A 16,073-nucleotide genomic window follows, 5' to 3' on the forward strand; every position below is an offset into this window, starting at 1 on the left:
GACAATCGGATGCTTCCATATTTTTGCTGATATCTGAGAGGAAAAAATTGAATAGGCTTGGTTCTAACACGCATCCTTGTTTTAAACCTTGCTGAGTGTCAATGCTCGAAGTTGTACTGCATCCATCGCCTAATTTCACTCTTGCCCAGGTGTCACTGTATAGGGCAATTATTGTGTTTAGTAATTGACTCTGCAATCCCCATGCATTTAGCTTTACCCAGAGACGCTCTCTACACACTCGGTCAAAGGCAGATTTTATGTCAACAAAACATGCGTACAGCCGTGTTCTCTTTTTTATTGCTTTCTCGGTTAAAAGCTCCAAGATATTCAAGTTTATTACTGTACCCATCCCTTGCCTAAAGCCTGTTTGGAACTTGGGAATTATGTTCTTGTCGTCCATCCAATCTCGCAGCTGTACTAGGAGGCATGAAGCGTAAAGCTTGGCCTCTGCATGAATTAAAGATATCAGCCTGTAATTCCCTGACTTGCGATGGTCTCCCTGTTTAAATATTGGATGGATTATGTTCACTTTCCAAGAGTCGGGGACGTCGGTATGCACATAAATCTGGCTGAAGAGAGGCGTTAGATTCTTCGACCAGAAATCTGGGCCATTCTTGAAAAGCGCGTTGGGCAGCCTGTTCGGACCTGCCACTCCTTCTGTCTTAAGTTTTTGTATTATGCCTCGTAATAGTTTACTATTGGTCAGGGAATTTTGTTCATTAACCCAGTTCTCTTATTCTGTATCTTCACTTTCCGCCTTATCCTGACTTGATTTTGTTTTATTTTTTCCACTACCAACGCTGGCCCTCGGAAACCTTCAATGGTACTTAATTCTGTACTACTGTACATATTTCGCACGTGTTGAACCCACATTTCCTCTCCAATTCCTGCTTCTTGTTGAAGTCTTGCTCCTTTATTCAAATTGTTTCTGATGCCCCAGAAGTCCCTGCTATTTGTCAGTTTGCCTGCACACAGTAGTTTAGTCCAGATGGTTTCCTTATATGCTGTTTTAGCATTCCTCAACATCTTCCTGTAGTTGTTCCTTATTTCCTTCAATTTACTTTTGTTTGGATTTCTTCCCATTCTTATCGCCCATATTTGTAATCGTACCTCTCTTGCGACCCTTCTCTTTTGGTCTCGTAGGTCAATATTGAACCATGGTTCCCTCCTGGTGTTTATTCTTCTTTGGCTACCCGGCACAGCTGGAAATTTTCGGGTGAGGACCTGGGCCAAATGTTCCAATTTTTTACGCGTTCCTCCTCTGTCTGTGGCCCCAATTTGCTCACATATTCCCTTGCTGTCTCCTGAATGCTTTTCAAGACCCACCTCGCCATTTTAGTTTTCTTAGGTTAAACTTATCGGCATGTCGTCTAAGGGAATTCATTTTTTGGGCCTGAGTAAGAAAGATATTTAGTCTCATTATTTGGGGGAAGTGATCACTTTCTATGCGCTGGGTGATATGAAATGTTTCAATACAGGGGAATAACTTATTACTGATAATTGTGAAGTCTATTGTTGAGCGAACCTTACCACTCAAGTGTGTTATAGCCACTGGGGTATCTCCCTTTGTGTTGCCATTCAGAATTGTCAATCCAAGGTCTTCTAGTTTGTTCGTTATTATTCGTCCTCCCCAATTCACTTGTTTCTTTCCTTCAACCGATTTTTGGTTGTGAGATCACAATTGAAATCTCCTGAGACGAACATAGGGCATTGCTTGTAAGATCTTTGCATTGCTTTTATCAGAGTCATTAAAGTAGAATATTTTTCTTTCTGGGTCTTTCTCTCTGGATGAATGTAAACGTTAATCAGTAGAAGTTGCCACTTTCATTTATTTAGTGGGGACTTACCACTAATTTTAATCACTTGTACCCAGTTAATCCCAACATCCAGTTATACAGTTAACCAATCATACTTTTGGGCAGCATATATCGATAAACCGCCTCGTGGACGTCCAAAAGGTGAAAGTCTTTCTGCGAAAATGTGATGTTCTTTAAATCCTGGAATTGAAGTTGGAGTCATGTTCCAATTTTCCTTGAGCAAGATTATATCTTGTTGCTGGAAAAAGGGTAGGGTTTCGTGGTCCTGGTCCATATCTTTAAAACCGTGGACGTTCGATGAGCAGATCGTAATACTATACGGCCTTTTTTCCTTCGAGATTTGGTCCTGCGTCTCTTCTTCCGTTGTTAGTTTTGATTCTTCGTTAGGTATGCTTTTTGCCTAACGCCTTTGGCATCCATGACCAATCCAGCCTGTCCAATGTTCGGCTTCCCACATTTAGTGTACTTGTTGATGTATTGGCCCCGTTTCCAATGGATGACGTTACAGGCGTGGTGGATCGAGCGCCTCGTACACTTGTATTCTGGCTTTTCCCGAATCTGTCATCCTTTTTTGAGTTTCTTGGACTATTTAGGAGGGGGTAAGGGTACCTTGGACGTTTGTTTAGCATCAACGTAATTCCCCAGGCTCCGAATCTTGGTCTCGTTGAATATATCTTGTCCACTAGTTCCTTTGAGGACCAAGTTGTCACGGATTCTTCAATGTCTGGATTTAATCTTTTTTGTTGAAATTTCACAGCTATTAAATCTTGTGAGGCTATCCCTTTTAGTTCTGGGATTTCTTTGAACAACTTTAACAGGTTCCCTTGCTCAGAATATCCTGCCTTCCTTTAGTGGGATATTCTGGCATGAATGTCAATTTTGATTAGAACGCCTCTAAATGGTTTTGGAAGCCATCGGGAGATTGTAAGATTTCGTCTTTGGCAGCTGCAGGATTGCTAATTATTAATGAGTCACGCACAACGTGGGCTTCTTATTCCGCTAGTTCTTCATTCACCTTCTCCTTTTTCTTCTCTGTTTTTCCCGGGTTTTTGGTTCTCCTTATCCCTGTTGGTTCAGGGTCTGGTTCCATGGCAGGTAGCATGCATCTTCGGTCCTTTCCATTTATTGTGACCTTTATTGAATTCTGTTGGGCTTGCGGTTTGATTTTTATTTTCTCCAGCCACCTCTTGCTTGTTGAATCTTCTTCCTTGTTCGTTCCGTATTTTACTTTCCTCATTCCAATGTAAAGATTCATCACCTATAGCTGTTTTTTGACGTGTATTATTCCAAGAAGCGTTTATATCTATGATTTGAGATGTTGCAGCTTGCCCTACACCTTTGATTGATTGAGGCCTTCAGGTACCGTGTTTCCTGTCTATATTTTTGATCTATTTCTTTTGTTGGCGGGCATCCTACATCTGTAAGAAAACATTGATTCGTCTTATTTTTTTGAAGGGTGGGGACGGTGTTAACTGCGGCGATTGGGCTTTCTTCCGTTAGCATGGGTTCTGAAGTATGTTTCAATTGAACTACGTCAGTTAATACTGCCCCACACGAGGGCACATTCAGTGATTTACTTTTACCCCCTCGGGGTGTTTTCATTTTGAATATTGAAAAGTTTTTTTCTGAATCTATACTTTGTGCTTTTTGGCCTTCCTTGCATATTTTCTTTGCCTTTTTGTCGGTTTTACAAGGGGCGAGATATTAAGGGAATTCTGTGTTGTTTCCATTTGGTTATCTGTTGTATTTGGTTGCTCATCGAATTCCGCTTGCTCTAGTTCGCCATTTGCTTTGCTACTTGACTTTGTTATTGATTTATTGCATTTTGAAGTTGCCGTCATATCCGTCGTATATTGAGTTTCCATGTTCTTCTTGTGGTTACAGGTTAGTTTTACGGCCCCTAGAATATTCTTTAAAATGTCAGGGAGACTTGCCAATTTCTCAATTATGCTCCTGCAGCCGCAACTAGGCAATTGTTTATCTTTATTTGTTTGATGCTCCGGGTTTCCCCTGTTTGTTAGTAGGGACGTGATTAAGTCCATCTTGGCGTTTATGCCTGAGATGTGACCAGCAATTAGATTTATGAGATCTATTTGGACTTCCATTTTATCAGATTGATAATTCAGTACCCTTATTGCTTGGTCGAGTGTTCCTAGCAAGGACTGACTCCATTGTGTGCTCGGCTGTTGTTCACGGCAATTTTCCAAAACCCCTGATTCGTGATCTATCATACTGACGGATGAAATTGTTATTGGTGCTGAAAGATTCAATCGGTTTGCTTTTATTAGAAAACTATCTTCTAATACAATCCGTTGTTGATCATTGTTGGACGGTGGGCTTCGTGGGGTTGATACCGCCATTCCCAGTCTGCTCTGTTGAGCTTCTGTGTGAGTTACTGATAGCAAGGCGTTCCCTTGGGGTTCTTTTTCCTGTGTTATTGTTTCCATGATTTCTAAAAAGTTGGGGTTATTAGATAAGGAAAATTAGTTTAACCAGGGTTCCTCCTCTAGAGCTGCCCGCTTTGGTGATTCACTTAACTTTAACCTTGGTTGCTATGTCTCTGATTGTTACACTTCTGCTTGAATTGTTTAGTTTTAGTTTTAGTTTTTCCTCCGTGGTTTCCTCTACACTTCCCTTATTGGCTGAACTACTAATTGTTTCCCTTACGTTTATTGTGGATTTAAACTGGTGCACCTGTGCAGTTACTGTTTCCGGCTTACTCGATGGTTCATCTGTCATTGATTTCTGTGGGGCTTGCTTCCCTATTGGAACATCGTTGATTTTTGCCAGAACTTGTACAGAGGGAGCATTTAATCTGTCTGGAAAAATAGGACTTGGCAATTTGGTGGCCTCGACTGTTGGTGCATAAATCGCCACCATTGGGTCCTTTAGAAAGAAAAAATTGTGATTCACGGTTTTCCTTCTCGGGCTCAGTGTTATTGTATCAGGAGTCAGCACTGAGACCAACCTCTCTCTCGATCTTGAAGCCTTTCCTCTTTGGCTCGTAGGTGAGCCTTCCTCGAAGGATTTTTTAGATTTGACTTTTTTTGATTTTTGCCTGTTGCCACTTGACGAATTTTCTCCGATCTCATTTCTTCCTTTGCTTCTTTCCTTCTTTGCTCCTTTGCACTCCTTCTGTTTCACTTATGGTTTTTACAAATGAGTTTGAGGTGGGGCTTTTGGCCCCGAGTGGTCTTCTTAGCCTCTGAGCCTTGATGGAGCCTGAAACAGAATGACTATGCGACCACCCGATGATGAAAATGAGGGGGTAGCCAGGAGTAGCTGCAGGTGGGTGCCGATGACTGCACAGGTGATAAGCTAAGCAATACAGGCTCCACTGGCTCAGCCTCAGACACAGCCTCTGACTTGTCCTGCTCTATGATCTCTGTTCTCACTGTGGTCTGTGGTCACCACAATCTCCACAATCCTTGCTACCTCTGCATACCCCTCCCCCCTGGCAGCTCCTCACGGTCCCCCCCTGTAGTCCTCTGCAGCCTCCGCAGTCCTCCGCAGCACCCCCTTTGAATCCTGGAGAGTGGGACTAGGGCAGGGTTTTCCAGCTACGCTCACCTCTACCACTACTCGCCACCCGGTTTTACCCGCAGGCAGGCAGGGAGGTTTTTCCTGCAGGGAGGCAGGCAGAAAGCAGGGATAGCGGTAGGCAGATGGCAAATAGACAGGGTGGCAGGGAGGCCAACCCCCGTTATAGGCAGGCAAGGCAAGGCAAGTAGAACCAGTTGACAACTGTTTGGCAGGCTCCACTCCTTCGACGATCCTGCCCTGTCCTGCTCCTGTACATCGGTGAGACAGCGGCTCGTGGCACTCACTCACCAGAGACTCACGGGCTTCACGGGTTCTTCAGGCACACGGGCTCTCGCTGCCCCCGTGATTCCTTGCGGCCCCCCGGGCTCACGTCGCACCGGTTTCCGCTTCTGCTGCTCCCACTGCCGCTGCCGCCGCTCAGACTCGCTGCTCAGACTCTCCCGCGCTCGTGAGAGTCGCAAAACCCGGACTGGAGTTATATAAATATTCCTTATATCTGTACCGAGGGGGAAGAAGTAAGAGAAAAAGCATTTCGAGTTCATAGTACCCTTCTATTGATTGATTTTGTCCCACTCCTGTGAACCCTGCCCAGTGTACCATTCTTTAAAAAGGAATTAAAGGCACATATTTTCAAAGAGAGTTTTGATCCTGAAGCAACGCTACCGACCACTTTACCACCCTTTTATCATGTGCTGGTTCAGCTGAATTAGGTCATCTCTGCATTCCTCATAATTATCTCTGAATTGTGCTCTGTTTCGACTGTTTATTTGATGACTATGCTATGCTGCTATTCCATTCCTTTTTGTGGTGACATGTTGGCGAATAATAGATCAAATAAAAAACAAGGCATACTCTAGTAAATACATTTTCATGTACTGCACAGCTTACACAATCGGACCGAAGAATTGTCTTGCAAAGGGAGTGAATCAATGGGAGCCAAGAATGAGTGTGGCGGCCATTTTTAGAATGAGCACAGGGCCAGACTGGCCGGAGCGGGTACCGGGCATTTCCCCTGGGTGGGGGCAGGTTTTGTCACAGGGGGCCAGTTTTGCAGCAGTGCTGCAATGTTGGCCCCATGTAACAAAAGCAGGAGTGGTGCTTCTAGCTAACACCCCGCACCCCCGCTCCCAGGGCTGGTCGAGCCGCAATCTGCCCGGGCTGGTTGCTTATCCCAGTCCGGCCCTGAATGAGCATGCATGGTGAATCTCCTCCCATGCAGCAGCAGTGGCCTTGATGCTTGTGCTCTACCTGTGCTCCCTTACGCTCCGCACTCCAGGTTTCTGGTCATGCCCTTATTTCCCTGTGCAGGCTGTAATGTGCCTGCACTTTAAAGATGGATTAAAGATCCGTTTGGAGGTGGGTGCAGTGAATGACCGCACCCGCCTGCAAGGTGATGTCTGGATGGTCCACAAGACCCCCTTTCTTCCTTCCAGATGACTGCCATTATGGGAAGCAATGACAGTGTACCACCTTTTTGTAGCGCAATTTCAGTCAGGGTAAGGGGGAAACACACTCTAGATAGCCCCTGCTCAACCCCTTGGTAGCTTGGCACGAGCAGACAGGCTTATCCTCAAGGCAATGTGTAAAATATTTGTACCAAGACTCACAGTAACACAGTGATAACACCACAAATGGACATCACACAGATTTAGAAAAATAAAGGTATCTTTACATAACTTGACAAGACCAAAACAACAAAAATCCAACATATGCATAATCAGGTTAATTGACTTTTCAAGATGTTATGAAAAATAACTTGCAGGTTTGTATTTCTTTGTAGGTTTAAAAAAAATGTCGCAACCCAGTTCGCTTTGGCACCGTTACCCGGTGCGCTCGTGGATGTGGCTTCTCACCATATGATAGGCTGACTTCGCGATCAGTGTTTGCAAAGTTATGCCCCCAAATATTGAATGATCAAGTTGTAGTGCGCAAATACGGGCCCCAGTGCTGCCACTCTCTTTAGGACAAGTACAGGCCGACAGGTGTGCTTGAAGCGGAGGCTTCGCTATGTGAGGAGGACCGGAGCAGTTTTTCAGGCTCACAACCCGCCCCACGTGGCGACACACGCAGCGGCTCTGGACAGGAGTCCGAGCGTTACCTGGGGGTTGCCTTGCTCTTCTCCTCCCTCGCGTCTGTCGTCCTGCTGGGAGGCTCGGACGGTAGCAGCTGTTCCCTCACTGGGGGGACTCTGGTTGCCAGGCAACGCTCTGTAGCAGATCAGGTTACGGCGCTCCATCTCTTCTCCTTGATCTTGGGCAGATACTCGGGCCGGCGGTGGAGATGTACACTCGCAGCTCCTCTGCGGATACCGGTTTGCAGAAATCCTTTTGCACTTCACAGCTCTGGCCAGCAGTGGTGACAGGCACTCACAGCTCCTCTTCAGATGACGACTCGGTCGGGGTGGTGATTTAGAAGCGGTATGATGATTACACTGCAGGGCTCAGTGCGGTCATAGTGTGCTTCAGGCACACGGACACAGCGGACCACACAACAGTCTCAGGCTGCAAAAAGCACACGCACACAGCGACGCTGAGACGATGGTGGGAATCTTTGACTTTCCTGAGTTCCCACAACAGGAGGCCAGCTCTTCTCTGGCCCATGGAAACCTTCTCTTCAGGTTACAGATAGACTCAGCACACAGCAAAGTCCTTCTTCAAGCAGGAGGGGGACATAGCACACAGCAAAGTCCCTTTGTCGTCTCCTCAGCAGCAACAGCAAGCCAACCCCAGACACACAGCAAGGGCAGTACTTCTCCTCAGTCTCTTCAGCTGTCCTCTTTTGCAGAAGGTTTCTCTTGATCCCGAAGTAGTCTAAAGTTCAGGGGTTTCAGCTCTAATATTTATACCCCAAAATGTCTTTGTTCTCTTTGTGTAAGGGGTCCTGAACCCAGTCCAAACCAGTTCTGGTCACTCTCTGCCAGTGCACAACTTCTTCCTTTGTCAGTGTGGGCCAGGGTCTTCAGACACACCGCAGGAGGTGAAGCCAGTCTTTTGTGGAAGGCAGGCACAGCCCTAGTCAGGTACAGGTGCTACTCCTCCCACCACTCCAAATTTAGATCAGCCTATTCAGCCTAGGGCTGACTCACCCAGACTCCTGGAGCCACCCCAGCCCCTGTCACTCCAAAGCCAGTCAGTCAATCCACAAACAGGCAGAGGCACACAGGAAGGTTGGACAAGAAAACAGCCACTGTCTAAAAGTGCTATTTTCAAACACAGAATTTAAAAGCCATCCTTACTAAAAGATGTGTTATTAAATTCTGAGTTCAGGGATACCAGACTTTAATTTTCTATCTTACTGCTATGGGAAGATATGCTTGTACAAATGTTACAGAGCATCCCCCATTCTGTCCTATGGGCAAGATAGCCTTTCAATAGTGAAAAACGAAATTGGCAGTATTTCACTATCAGGACATGTTACACATACCAGTACATGTCCTACCTTTCCCATACACTGCACCCTGCCCGGGTGGTACCTTGGGCCTATCATAAGGGTGTCCGATGTGTAAGAAAAGGGAAGGGTAAGGCCTGGCAAGTGGGAACACTGGCCAGTTCGACATTGCTGTTAACAAACTGTGCACAGGCACTGAGGAGGCAGGCCTGAGACAACTTTTCAGGGCTACTCATGTGGGTGGCACAATCAGTGCTGCATGCCCACTAGTAGTTTTTGTTTTACCAGCCCTGGCACACTCAGTGCCCTTCACTAGGGACCTACTGGTTAAACAAATATGGCAATCATGGATAACCAGTCACAATAACAATTTACACAGAGAGCATATGCACTTTAACACTGATCAGCAGTGGTAAAGTTCCCAGAGTCCTAAAGCCAACAACCACCGGTCATTTAAAAAGAGGAGGATGAAGCAAAACATTTGGGAATAACCCTGCAAAAAGGGCCATTTCCTATACATGTAAACTGCCCTCCACCTCCACCTCCAAATAGTTTGAGAAAGAAAGGGTGCCTGGGGTGAGGGGAGCACAGTGGGAAGTGATGAAAAGGAATTGGACTGGCTATTTGTAGGATGTCACTTATGGAAGAGGTGGGGGAGGGTGTATATTGCTAGGGCTCGTGCTGTTGTACTCTGTTAAGGGCACTCAAAGCATTGTAGGGTCCTAAACATCTGCGGGTGAAATGCCTGTGTCTAAGCCATAACATGTAGTCAATAAGCGGTTCCCATAATGAGGGAAATTTCTTTCATTGTTGGACAGATTGGGTGTCAATAGCGAGTACCTGCCACATTTTGTGGAACCATTGGGAGTTAGGTGGGAGGGTCTTTTGTTTACCAGTAGAGTGCAATCAGCTGTTTGGCTGCTCCAGTCATGTGTCTTACGAGCGCCCAGTCTGACCTGGTCAGCCCTATTCATACCCTCCAATTTGACCTGTTTTGCTCCTAAGATGAGATGTTTTAACCAGATAAGGGAAACCCAAGGATACCTAGGGACCAAGAGTAGTTTTAAGACTATAAGGAACAGGGGTCCCTAAGAATGCATAAAGGAACATTGATACTCTGGGTGCACAATAAGAATGCCCAGGGAGAGTTTGATCACTTAGTTAACCAGTAGTTTTTTTGCATACAAATAAAATTGGTTTGTAGGGGTATGTACCCCTATGGGGCGCACCAAACAGGTATTGCACAAACACACAGGCAGAACAACAGGTTTGCGACAGCAAGATTTATATAAAATCAAATATTCATACTTGTTCTTAAAGACAACACTTCTGCACCCTAAGAAACAATTTTGCATACACATACAGGTCAGAGAGATTCAATCAATGACGTTTCAATCCACTAAACATATGGGATCATCATGACGAAAATACATTGTGCTAAATCAGTAAATCCACATTACAATCTAATTCAAGTTCAAATCCAATCAAGGGATCAATGGAGATGCCAGGAGCTAATAATGCGGTGAACAAAAGTTCTGTGATGCCAGGGTAAGCAATGTCAATGTCTGGATACAATGGGAAAGACAGTTCTCAGATTGGCAAGTATGGCATAGTTGAACTATTGTATAAATAATATTGGTGTAAACTAGCTTTGACAACTTTTTATAAATCTGAAGCTCAACACGAACAAGACTGAAGTGCTGATCTTTGGCAATCATGCCTCCCTCTGGAACAACACCTGGCGGCCCGCCGAACTTGGACCCATCCCCACACAAGATAACATAATCCTGGACAGCAAACTCATCATGAAATGACAGATCGACACAATCTCCTCTGCCTGCTTCCACACTATCTGCATGCTCAGAAGAATCTTCAAATGGCTCCCCATACGCACGAGAAAAACAGTCATGCAAGCACTAATCACCAGCCATCTGGACTACGGCAACCCACAATGCGCAGGAACCACCACCAAACTCATGAGAAGGCTCCAGATGATAAAGAACTCAGACACTAGACTGATCCTCAGCCTTCCGAAACAGACCCACATCATCCAACATCTAGAGAACCTCCACTTGCTCCCAGTCCATAAAAGATGCCAATTTAAATTGCGGACACATGCCTACAAAATCCTCCACAACCAAGGACCAGCATATATAAACCACCCCCCGAACTTCCACCAATCATCCAGAAACCTTTGCTCTTCCTCCCTCACCCTCGTACAGTCACCGCATATCTGCTGTAGCCACAGCAGAGGCAGCTCCTTCACCCACCCACCACCTTTCAACCAAGTCCTGGAACGCCCTCCCTCTCCACCTACGAATATCACCCTCGCTGACAGACTTCAGGAAGAGAATCAAGATCTGGCTTTTTGACAACTCAGCCCCTGGATACCCTCATGGGTGACAAGCTGTGCTCAACAAGTACTGATTGCTTGACTGATTGATTGATAAATATGAACTTGTTATATTGAAATAAAAAACATATCCTCTAAATCATAACATTTCCCCTATTGTATCTCAAAGGGCATATCCCAATAGTTTGGTTAGTACAGCAAGTTTGAGCTCAAATAAAAATAAGCTAATTTAGCTCCGTTGAAATATTTAAAGTATTCAAAACTATAGCCTTTAGGCGAGTGATAGCCTGCAGTCAAATGGGTTTAAGTGCTGAGATACTCTGCTAAATGTCATCTGTTTAACAAAGTAACTGGGTCTAGCTAAAAGCTTATAAATGTTTATGACTTTGAACAAACAGTTTTTTCTTAAATCTTTTTATTGATTCTAATGCAATATTTCAGGGAAGCTAAGTTCCTTATAAGATACAATACTAACTGATTGACATATTAGGTGAACATTGAAGGGTGTTTTGTACTTTTAATCTTTTCCTCTTGAGAAAGTTGCAGTACTGCTACAAATGGTTGTTCAAGTGAATGGAAAATAATGATACTCCCTCAAATTACTGTGGTTTACATACAGTAGTGATAATTTAAACTTGATCTTTTTGCACTTTTGGCACTTTAGACACTCAGGCATTAAGTCCACTTTAATTGTGTGTATTTTTGCCATTTGCACTTTGTTCTCCGGGGAGTTGATGTAGTGGATACAGCCGCTAGTACTGTCTATGTTATAACTATTCTCTCTGCTAGGAGTATCCAGTATTCAAGTACTAGATTGCACATGGCACTTTATGCACTGTGCTTACTTTCAATATTGCACTATTTAAAGTACAAGCACCTTTTGACAACAAAAGCACTTTGGGGCCTATTCCGATCCAGGTCGGAAAGCACTCTGACCGAGTCGGATCCGGGGTGTTTTCCGACCGAGCCGGACCCCTACAGTCCGACCGAGCGAGTACGATGCGCACATATGCTGTCGGACTCGGTTCGGTCGGACTCCCATAGAAGTCAATGGGAGCCGGTCGTACAACGCGTACATGGGCTCCCATTGACTGAATGGGTACGTCTCGAACAAGTGTGCCCCCTACAGTGGGTACGCGTCGGTGCCACCCGCAGCGTACATGCCTGTGTTGGGGAGATCCATAGGTCTCCCCCTGTGTCCGAGTCGTAGGGCTGCAGGTGTCAGGGGGTCAGACGCAGACCCCCAAAGTCCTACTCCGGGAGCTTTTGCGAGCCGGACACTCCGGCTCGCACAGGCTGTCCGACGCGTGCATCATACTAGCTTGGTTGTAAATCGCATCCATTGCACGCCACGGTTAGCTTCCGACCGGGACGTACGGAGCGGTTCGGACCTGGAAACGACTCGGTCTGTGAATTTCATGTAGCTCGCATCGTACTTGCTCGCCCGTACAGCTGTACGAGTCGGCCGGAAAACACGCGTACGGCTCGTAGTTTTTCCGACCGAACCCGATTTGGTGCCCTTCCGACCGAGATCGGAATCGACCCCTATATGTTAGTAATACCTTGGGGCCTACTTAATTTTATGGTATTTTGCACAGAGGGTGGGGGGGCTTGGACGTGCAACCAGGTGCCACGTCAAGGCACCTTTATCCGCAGATAGCCTGGGGTGGGAAGGAGTGGTGGGGATGGGGGGTGAAGCATCACAAAAAAAGTGGGCGATTGAATAGCGGGCAAGCATTGGATAACAAGCAAGAAGGTAACATAATCAAGCTCAGGGGTCAAAGGTTATAAAGCAGTCTCTATGTCACTAAGGGGCTATATGTAATCTTATCATCAGATCATCAGAGACAGTACAGTGTGAAGAATGGCAAAGGAGAGAGTACATCATGTACTTGTTAAGGTGGCATGGTTTATTTTGAAGAATTACACAACCCCTGAAGGTAATTACTTGTCATGTGAATGGATTTTTAAATATACAGAAAAGAGGAACAATGTAAAAATAGCTAGGATCCTTTTCCCCTCAGGTGATTTTTTTTACAAGAGACACATTTTAAGTCTAATTCCCCTAACGTTTCTCTGTCCAAGAAGAATGCCCATGTGTTCTTTGCTTCGGCACATGCGGCGGTATGTGGGGTAGGATTCTATTTTTTTATCGGCGCTAGACTGGGAGCTGGGAAAGTTAATTCGGGATGAGAGAGCGAGATGGATCTGGGTCGAAGTCTCTGTTAATGGAGTAGCCCTTGTGCTGCTTAACTATTACGGGCCAATTTTTGATTACACGCAAGCCTTGAAACAGATTTATGATTTACTGTCAACCGCTCACGGTTTTATAGTTATGGGTGGGGACTTTAATTCTATTCAAGATCTTGGTCTGGACACATCCAATAAGGTCAAGCAGCAATTAAAGCCAGGGAAAGCAAGATTATTAAAAAGTAATGAAGAAGATTTCGCTCTATTAGATCCATGGCGGATCGACCACCCAGGTTTTTATAAGTAATCGTCTTACAAGAGGGGAATCTGTGATGTTTTCTAACTCATTCTCAGATCACTCCTTAGTCTCCTTGGTAGCATATTTGCCCGCCCCTAGGGAAAAAAAATAATAGCAAGTGGTATTTTGATAAAGCATTGCTCTCAGATCCAATATGGATTCCTGAAACCCCTGATTTTATACAATGGTTTTTAAGGAAAATGTTAACACAGCATCAGGTTTTATGGTCTGGGAGGCTTTCCAGGCTACTTTTAGGTGACGAGTCATTGCATACACGGCAAATCTCTTCAAATTAAGGCTACATATGATTGTAGGCCTTCAGAAGGCTGTGGATCGGGCTAGGGTAGTTCTTATGTCTAGGTCCCCAGAAGATATTGAGGCAGATGCTCTCCAACAGGAACTACTAAGGATGAAAGAGCAACAAAAAAAACTTTTTTATTCTTGAGGAGATTTCTGGAAGCAAAGCATCTCAACCAAAGGTTTACGAAGAGAGCCAACACATAGGTACATTTCTAGTCTGGTCAACAAAAATGCATCAGAGTAGACAAATAATCCCACAAATAAGGGAGCCCATCACTGCGAGCTTGGTTATTGATAAAGATAATATAGCTGAAATCTTTGTGTCTCATTTTAGGAAGATCTATGCACAATCCCAGCCAGTTAACATCCAGGCTCTTGTGGATTGTTTTACAACAAGTCAGTTACCTATGATTCCCGAAGAAGACTGTAGAGTTCTGAATGAACCGATTACATTGGCAGAACTAAGGGAAATTATAAAAGAAATGGCTAGTGCCAAGGCAAGTGGTAATGATGGGATACCGATTGAAGTCTATAAGTTGTTTTTAGAGGAACTTTCTCCCTTCTTGGTATCCCTGTTTAATCAGATAATGGATGGACTGCCCATCTCGGACAGATTTAAGGAACCTGTTGTGATCTCTATTCTGAAGAAGAATAAGGACACTAATGACCCGAGCTCCTCCCACCCAATACTTCTATTCAATGTAGATTATGCGCTGTTTATGAAAATTTGGGCGAATAGGATCTCCGGCTACGTGCAACAGGTAATACATGTGGACTAAACAAGGTTCCTGTCTGGTAGATCAATGTCTGCAAAGACATTCTTTTTGATTCAAGCTATCGACTATTTTTCAGCTAGGAAGGATTGTGCTGCCATTTTAATGATGGATGCAGAAAAGGCATTCAATCTGGTGGATTGGCAGGCCCTCTTTTTCCTCTTAGGGAGGTTTGGCTTTCCGCTCCGCCTGATTGAGATGTTAAGAGGAATCTATAAGAGGGTAAGTGCAAAAATAATCATAAACTCAAATCCAGCGGGAGCAGTGGTGATAAAGCGGGGTTCTAAGCAGGGCGCTCCCCTTTCCACCTTTCTATTTTCTCTTTTTATAGAGTCACTGGCGATAAAGATTTGCTCCAATACATTAATTCGGGCTTCCCTAATAGGAATTGCAAAACTTAAGCTGTTTGCTGATGATTTGTACTTGAACCCTGACAAGGTGAACATTAAGCTGGCCCTTGGAGAGATCCAGGTATTTACAGTGTTGGGGGGGGTTGCAAGGTCAATCAGTTGAAAACTGAGCTTCTCTTATTCAATTCATCAGGAGCCAATCTCCCTGAAGGGATGACATTTCTGCCTTTAAGACCTATTAGATACTTGGGCCTATACGTTACAGCTGACTCCTCTCAACTTTTTCACTTAAATTATGTAAAAACACTTAATAAAATCAAAAATCTTTTAGATAGATGGTTGCTTTTACCACTGATCATAATAGGCCGAGTCTCCCTAGTAAAGATGTTGATACTTCCCTTGCTGATTTTTCTGTTTTTAAATCTCTCTTTAAAAATACCAATCTCATATTTTAACAAAGTAGATAAAGTGATCCGTGAGTTTGTTTTGGCAAAAAAAAACTCGGTTTGAGTTATCTATTTTACAATTGGACGTAGAACAGGGGGTGCTTGCACTACCTCAATAATCTACTTATTATCAAGCTGCGCTACTTAGTCTATTAACACAGCTAGTGGCCCCTTCCTCGAATTTTGACAATTTCTTATTTAATCACATGTTAACTGAAAGTGCACTTAAGTTACCCGCATTCCTGCGCACCTCAAAACTATCTAAAAAGACAAGATATAAGGTCATGAACATAGTTTCAACTGATGCCTCTTCCCTGTTGGTGGTCTGCAGGGTAGCCAAATTTCTGGGGTGTGCCTGGTTGATCCGTTCCAAACTGTTAAAATCTTACAAGAGCCCGGCTATTGGAGATATATGAGCATTCGTCCCAGCTATATCTTGAACTGTTTTTATGTTTTATTATCTGCTTACAATCCTTTTTTAACCTTTTAAATGCTTTTTGTATATAAATGGATTTTAGGATGTTCCTCAATGTACATACTTTTAGGATATTTTTACATCGAATAAAGTTATACAACAACAACAACATAGTTCTAAATCGCATGCAGCGGTTTGATA

The sequence above is a fragment of the Triturus cristatus genome, chromosome 3_2 (assembly GCF_964204655.1).
Source record: "Triturus cristatus chromosome 3_2, aTriCri1.1, whole genome shotgun sequence".
NCBI classification, from domain to species: Eukaryota; Metazoa; Chordata; class Amphibia; order Caudata; family Salamandridae; genus Triturus; species Triturus cristatus.